The 7037-nt window shown below is 49.4% G+C and overlaps 1 protein-coding gene across 1 annotated transcript in view; it reads right to left on the reverse strand.

Annotated features, from left to right (window-relative positions):
* Positions 1-2580: 2580 nt before the first annotated feature.
* PKD1L1 (polycystin 1 like 1, transient receptor potential channel interacting) overlaps positions 2581-7037 on the reverse strand; it is a 111384-nt gene continuing 106927 nt past the window's right edge. Inside the window, exon 53 of the mRNA XM_032430500.1 lies at positions 2581-2823. The gene's annotated coding sequence lies outside the window, so the exon portion shown is untranslated. The remainder of the gene's footprint in view (positions 2824-7037) is intronic.

Consider the following 7037-nt stretch of genomic DNA (forward strand, 5'->3'; position numbering starts at 1 on the left):
AACAGAATGGAATGGTGGCGACCAGGGGTGGAGGGGAGGAGGGGCGGGGAGACATCCATCAGAGGGCACAAACCTTCAGTTATAAGACGAGTAATTTAGAGGGATCCAATGGGCAGCATGGTGACAACAGTTAATGATAATGCATTGTATACTTGGCATTTGCCAAAACAGGTCTTGTGTTCTTACACACACAGACGATAAGTATGTGAGCTAACGGATGTGTGAATTAGCTAATTATTGTGATCATTTCACAACGCATATGTATACCAAATCGTTATATTTATAATTTTATTTGTAAATTATATCTCAATGAAGCTGGGCAAAAGCTATAAATAATACAATTTACTTTTAATTTTTCTGAGTTTTGCTTGTGTCTTGTTTAAAAAGAAACTTCTGCTATGAATAAGGCCATACTAATTTTTCTTATTTTTCTTTTAAAAATATTAAAGTTTTACTTCTTACATTTAGGTCTCAAACGCACTGGGAACGTACTCCTTTTTTGTAGTGTGAGGCATGAATCGAATTCATTTTCACACACGTGGACACCAATGGTCTCAACACCATGAATTCCCCATGGACGTGTCAAGTACCCATTCCGTCCCACATACATCACTTTGCCAGTCGCTCCAGCTCAAAGCCTCGCTCAGGGCCACCCCGACTCCTCTACCTGAAGCCCACTCCAGTCACAAAGTCTGAGAGCTCTACCCTGAAACAAACTCCCCAAACCAGCCGTTTCTCACCCAACACCAAACCACCCCCCCCTTCTGCCTGGGTTGCTCCATGGCCTCCCAGCCAGTTCCCCTCCCTCATCTCTTGCTCCCTTACAGCCTCTGGTCCATGCAGCAGCAGAGTTAGGTCTTTAAAAATTCGTCGATCATCCCATTCCCTGCTCACACTGAGAATCAAGTTCACAATCCTACTGTGTCTGCAAGACTCCCCCATGCCCTGGTTGCTGGCTATCCCCTTACCTAGTTTCCTGCCTCCCCCACCCTCTCTGCCCCTTCTCTCTCTGTCTCTGTCTCTCTCTCATTATGCTGCAGGTGGGAGGTGGCAGCACCGCAGGGCCTTTGCACTTGCTATTTCTTCTGCCTGCCTTTTATCCCCCCACGAGGCAGGGGCACAGCTTGCTTTAACCTCATTCAGTTTTCTTTTCTTTTCTTTTTTTTTAAGATTTATTTATTTGACAGAGAGAGACACAGCGAGAGAGGGAACACAAGCAGGGGGAGCGGGAGAGGGAGAAGCAGACTCCCCGCTGAGCAGGGAACCCAATGCGGGACTCGATCCCAGGACCCTGGGACCATGACCTGAGCTGAAGGCAGGTGCCCAATGACTGAGCCACCCAGGCGCCCCTCTTTTTTTCTTTTTCAAGATTTATTTATTTATTTGAGAAAGAGAGAGAGTGAGTGTGGGGCAGGGACGGGCGGACGGAGAGGAAGAGAGAGAATCTTCAAAGCGAACTCCCCACCGAGCGTGGAGCCTGACCCGGGGCTCGATCCCACGAGCCACGAGATCATGACCTGAGCGAAAACCAAGAGTCAGACGCTCAACCGACTGCTTGCTTTCTCCTCCACGACTTTTATTCCCCAGCTGCTTTATTGACTACCGTGCAGTATTGACATCCTTGTTTATACACCGGCTCAAGATTTTGTTCATTTATTCATTTTTTTGGAGAGAGGCCAGGTATAAAGAGAATAAAGAAAAACAGGAATACATAGAATTCATTGTTTGCAATAAAAATACTTCTAAAAAACTTTTTTTGTATCATACGTTTTAATGTTTTTATCGACATCACTGCCACATAACATTATATTAGTTGCAGGTGTACAATGTAAGGATTTGATGTTTATATATGCTGCAAGTGGTCACCAAAACATCATCACCTCACATCGTTTTCAAATTTCTTTTCTTTTTTTTGTACCCCAAGAAGCTGCAAAAAGAGCGTGGAGGTTTTTAAATGGGTTCAAAAGAGCAACCTAGCCAACTTCAAAGGTTCAGTTTGAATAACCATTTTATATTGAATTAGTAAGTCAGGAAAAATAAGAGCCATTAATCTGGCAAGATTCAATTGCTAACTTTACAAAATGAGAACTTTATTTGAAAAACCCTACTTAAAAATCAAAATCCCATCCTGGTCCAATTCTTTTGTCTTCCCTTCCCTTCCCTTCCTTTTGTTCTTTCTTTCATTCTTTCTTTCGTTCTTTCTTTCTTTCGGGGGGGGGGGCAGAGGGACAGATGGAGATGGAGAGAGAGGATCCCAAGCAAATCCCCCGCCAAGTGGGGAGCCCAATGGGGGGCTTGATCTCACCACCCTGAGATCATGACCTGAGCCAAAATCAAGAGTCAGATGTTTAATCGACTGAGCCACCCAGGCGCCCCCATCCCAGTCCATTTTATTGCATTTATTAGATTTATGTGCTACCTTATAGGAACCGAGACTCAACAGCTAGAACAGAAACTTCACAAAATAAGATGATAGTCTTTTGATACCGGGACAGATTCAGTAAAACAAATAAGCAAACAAATACAATAATACGAAGCTCCAGGGCAGCTGGGAAAGGAACCACCTGGAAAATGGCAGAGCTGGAATCTTACCCCAATGTGGACTGTTGGGAAGGGGGTTTCGAGTGATGGTCTAGTGACAGACAAGCCTTGATTGTGACTTAGTTTTCCGTATACTTCTGTGAACTGGAATCATGGGCGCCTTCCTGGAACCTTGCTTCTTGTCCTTGTAAAGTCCGGACGTCGGCTGCGGACGGTGTCGTGTGGGTTCAGATGTTCGAGAGCGCCTTAGCATGGCACCAGGCTGCCGTGAGTCCTCCCTCCCTGGTGGCCAGAAAGAAAAAATGAAAACCATCTTACACCGAAACAAATTCCAAATCCACCTAAAATAAGTAGCGGACAGAAAGATGAATCCATATTATGATCTGTCAGGATGGAGAAGGTTCTGTGGAGTGAACCCCAAGGGCAGAAGCTGAATCCACCCCGGGGTGAGGTTTCCGTGGACTCTGCTCCCCCCAAGAGGCAGGACATCCCGATGTGTAGATGCTGGTTCCAGAACCCCAGTGCCCGGTTCACGTGCGAGCATCACCGCCTTCTCGCTCTGGGACCCGCGACACGTTACTTTACCCCTCTGTGCCCCGACACAAGGGCAAATGCTAATAAAACCTATTTCTCAGGGTTATGTGAAGACTCAACTAGTTAATATTTGTAAAAAAAACTTCGAACCGTGGCTGGCTTGTGGCAAGCAACAGAAAAATATGAACACATACATAGATGGTCTGTTGTATTTGTTATCAACGAGAATTTCAAAGGCAAAAAACCAAGTAGGTAGAATAGTTAGAATTCTTAATGTTATGGGCCGAATTGCGTCCCCTCGGGATTCACATGTTGACAGTCCTGTCCATGTTCATACGTCGGAATATAACCGTATTTGGAGATAGGGCTTTTAAAAAAGACGTGATTAAGGCCAAATGAGGCCGTTTGGATGGGCGCTAATCCCATCTGACTGGTGCCCTTGTAAGAGGAGGAGGTCAGGACACAGGGAGAAGGCGGTGTCTCCCCGCCGGGGAAAGAGGCTCAGGACAACCAGTCCCGACCCCCCGATCTCAGACTTCCAGCCTCCAGCACCGGGAGGAAATCCGTTTCCATCCGGGCCACACGACCTGTGCTACGGCATTCTGACTGCCCCGGCAAATTAACACACTTCCTGAATAACGATCTCCTCTAATCAGACACAAAAGTATTTTTCCCAATTGAAAAATGGGCCAGGGCGCCTGGGTGGCTCAGTCGGTGAAGCGTCTGCCTTCGGCTCAGGTCATGGTCCCAGGGTCCTAGGATCAAGCCCCGCATCGGGCTCCCTGCTTGGCGGGGAGCCTGCTTCTCCCTCTGCCTCTGCCCCTGCCCCTCCTCCCCCCAACCCTGTGCTCATGCTCTCTCTCACTCTCTGTTGCTCCCAAATGAATACATAAAACATCTTAAGAAAAAAAAAAAAAGAAAGAAGAGGAAGGTGGGCCAAGTACATGAACAATTTACAAAAAAAAAAAAAGTGCCCACCACAAAAAAAAAAAAAAAAAAAAAAAAGCCATACTCAGCTTCACCAGTAATCAAAGAAATGTGAGCTTCGATAATGGCCTGCTAGTCAGCACAGCAGACTGACGAAGATGGAAGGAAAGAGGCCCCCAGCACGGCCACCGCAGTGAGGAGCGGGGCCCTCGCTGCTCTGCCCTCGGCCTCGGCCACGGCCACGGCCACGGCCGAACAGCCCGTCAGCCCCGTGGAGGGCGTGAGCAGAGCCTGGGGCGGCGCTGAGGCACCTGGTGTCTCCCGGACGTTGTGCAGGTTCTGACTCAGAGCCCCCCTTGGATGCGGGCGCGTGTCTCTGGGCTGGCCGGGAAGGCCACCAGCACGCTGGCTCGGGAGCTCGACCTCTCAATGATGTCACTGAAGGTTGTTACGGCTGCGTGGCCCCCAAGTGTCTCCTCGTGGCCGTCTAGAGCCCCGCCAGCCCCCCCCCCCGGCCCCCGCAGCCGTGGGTCTGGCTTCTGTCACCACACGCTCGTTTTCCTGTCCCAGAATCTCGTCTGAATGGAAGCACTCGGCGGGTGCGGACTCTAGCCATCCAGCTGCTTTCACTCAGCGTAGGCTTGCGGGGACCCGTCCCCATCGTCCCGTGAGTCAACAGTTCATCCCTCTTTTGCTGGGAGACAAGGAACGAGCAAGAAGAGCCCCAGGATGCGTGGCCCGCTGCCTGAGTTTCCAGGGAGGGTGCACGGAGGCAGGGCGCGGCGGGCTCCCTGGGCTGGGGGGCAGAGGTGAGGGCCTGCGGGTCCCGGCAGCTGGCGTTCACAGGGGGCCCACAGAGGAGAGAGGCCCAGAGGGGCCCTCCACAGATCTGCGAGCCGAGAGCAGCTGAGCGGGTTAGAGCAGTGCCTGGTGCCCACGCGGGGCCGGAGCGGACAACCTCATCGTCCGCGCGGCCTCATGCAGGACATTCCAGAAGGGCCTCGTCTCTGCAGTGACAACGATTAGCTGCGTATTAAGGCTGCCCATGGCCTGCCTCACTTGTCTTCAAAGCAAGAGTCAAGAAGTCTTTCCAAGGAACTCAACGGCATCCCAAAACAAAGCCCATGAATTCTCACAGAAATACAAAAATACCCGGCGTCCAACAGGCTAAGATTCACGAGCGTGGTAGAGCAGGTAGGAGGTGCGCAGAGCAGGGGAGAAGTGTCACCCAAATGAGAGAAATCAAACAGGTAAAGCTGATGCGGAGGGGACGCAGATGCTGGTTAGCGGGCATAAACCAAAGACCTTATTATACCTGGATTTCTAGATAGTCAAGAAATGAAGTAGAGACATGGAAGATATGTTTTAAAAAACCAACTAATCAGGGGCATCTGGGTGGCACAGTGGGTTGGGCGTCCGACTCTTGGTTTCAGCTCAGGTCATGATCTCAGGGTTGTGAGATCGAGCCCCGTGTGGGGCTCCTCACTCAGCGCAGAGTCTGCTTGAGATTCTCTCCCTCTGCCCCTCCCCCACCTCTCTCTGTCTCTCAAATAAATAAATCTTAAAAAAACACAACCAGTGAAACTCCTAGAGATGAAACCTATAAAGCGTGAGATAAGATGTGTGTGTATGTGTATATAAATATACATGCTGGGTGGGATTCAGGGAAGATTAGACACTGGGTTAATTACTTAATTAGAAACATTAGCAAACTTGAGGATATAGCTATTTAAAATATTCAAAATGAAACACAAAGAGAAAAAAAGATTGTTTTAAGTGAAAAGGACACCCGTGAGCTGTGGGACGTCAGGGGGCCTGACAGATGCTTGAGGCCAATGAAGGGTGTGGGGCGGGTGTCAGGAAAATACTTGAAGAAATGTCTCCAAATTTTCCAGTTTTCATGGAAGTTGTACATCCCCAGATCCAAGCGAGGCTGAGCATCGCAGACAGGAAGAAAACCACCCCAAGCACATTGTACTCCAATGGCTCAAAACCAGCCACAGAGAGGAAATCTTAAAAGTGGTCAGAGAGAAAGAACACTTCACATACAGAGGAACGAGGATAAGGACAAAGTAAGAAAAGCTGTCGGCGCTGCAAAGAGAAGCAGATGATCCGTAGCCGCAGGACGTGACTTCTGTCCCCACGTCCTGACCGACACCAGCAGACAGACCATCAGCAGGTGCGCGAGCCTCCAACAAAGCCGTCAGCCAGCCCTGCCTCGGGGACAGCCACAGAGCGCTCTCTCAGTGACAAAGGGGACACGCTCCTTATGATGTCCAACCACGTTCAGGGACATAAAACAAGTCCCAAGAATTGTCAAAGGATTCGAGCCACATGAGGTATGTTCTCTGACCACAACAGAATAACGTTAGAAATCAGTTACGTGAGGACATCCGGAAAATCCCAATACACGCATAATAAAATGCACACTTCTACATATGGGGTCACAGAAGAAGCCAAAAGGGAAATTAGAAAGTATTTTGAACTAAATGAAAATGAAAACGCAGCCTGTAACAGCCCGGGGGACGCGCTAAAGCCATCCTTTGAGAGCGAACCATAGCACTAAATGCTTGCAATGGGAAAGAAGAAACATCTCCAACCAGTGAGCCCAGCTTCTATCTGACGAAGGACAAGAAGAACCAATTAAACTAATGGCAGCAGGAGAAAGAAAATACTAAAGATCAGGACAGAAATCAGTGCCTTGAACAGAGAAAGGCAAGAAACCAAAGCTGGTTCTTTGAGACCAGATGACCCCAGCCGGGCTGATGAGAAGGAAAACCAGACTCCCATGAGCCACAGCAGCACAGGACTTATCTTCTCCTGACCGTCCTGTTCCTGGACTCGTGTTTATCATTCTGGACACACAGAAAGTACACACAGGGCCAGAGGAGGATCGCCAGGAGTCAGCAGGCAAGTGAAGGGACTCATATGGGGACTGTGGGGGTGGGGCAACGTCAGGTGGGGACAGTGGGGGTGGGACAATGTCAGGTGGGGACAGTGGGGGTGGGACGTCTGATGGGGACAGTGGGGGTGGG

The sequence above is a fragment of the Phoca vitulina genome, unplaced genomic scaffold (assembly GCF_004348235.1).
Source record: "Phoca vitulina isolate PV1807 unplaced genomic scaffold, GSC_HSeal_1.0 scaffold44, whole genome shotgun sequence".
Taxonomy (NCBI): Eukaryota; Metazoa; Chordata; class Mammalia; order Carnivora; family Phocidae; genus Phoca; species Phoca vitulina.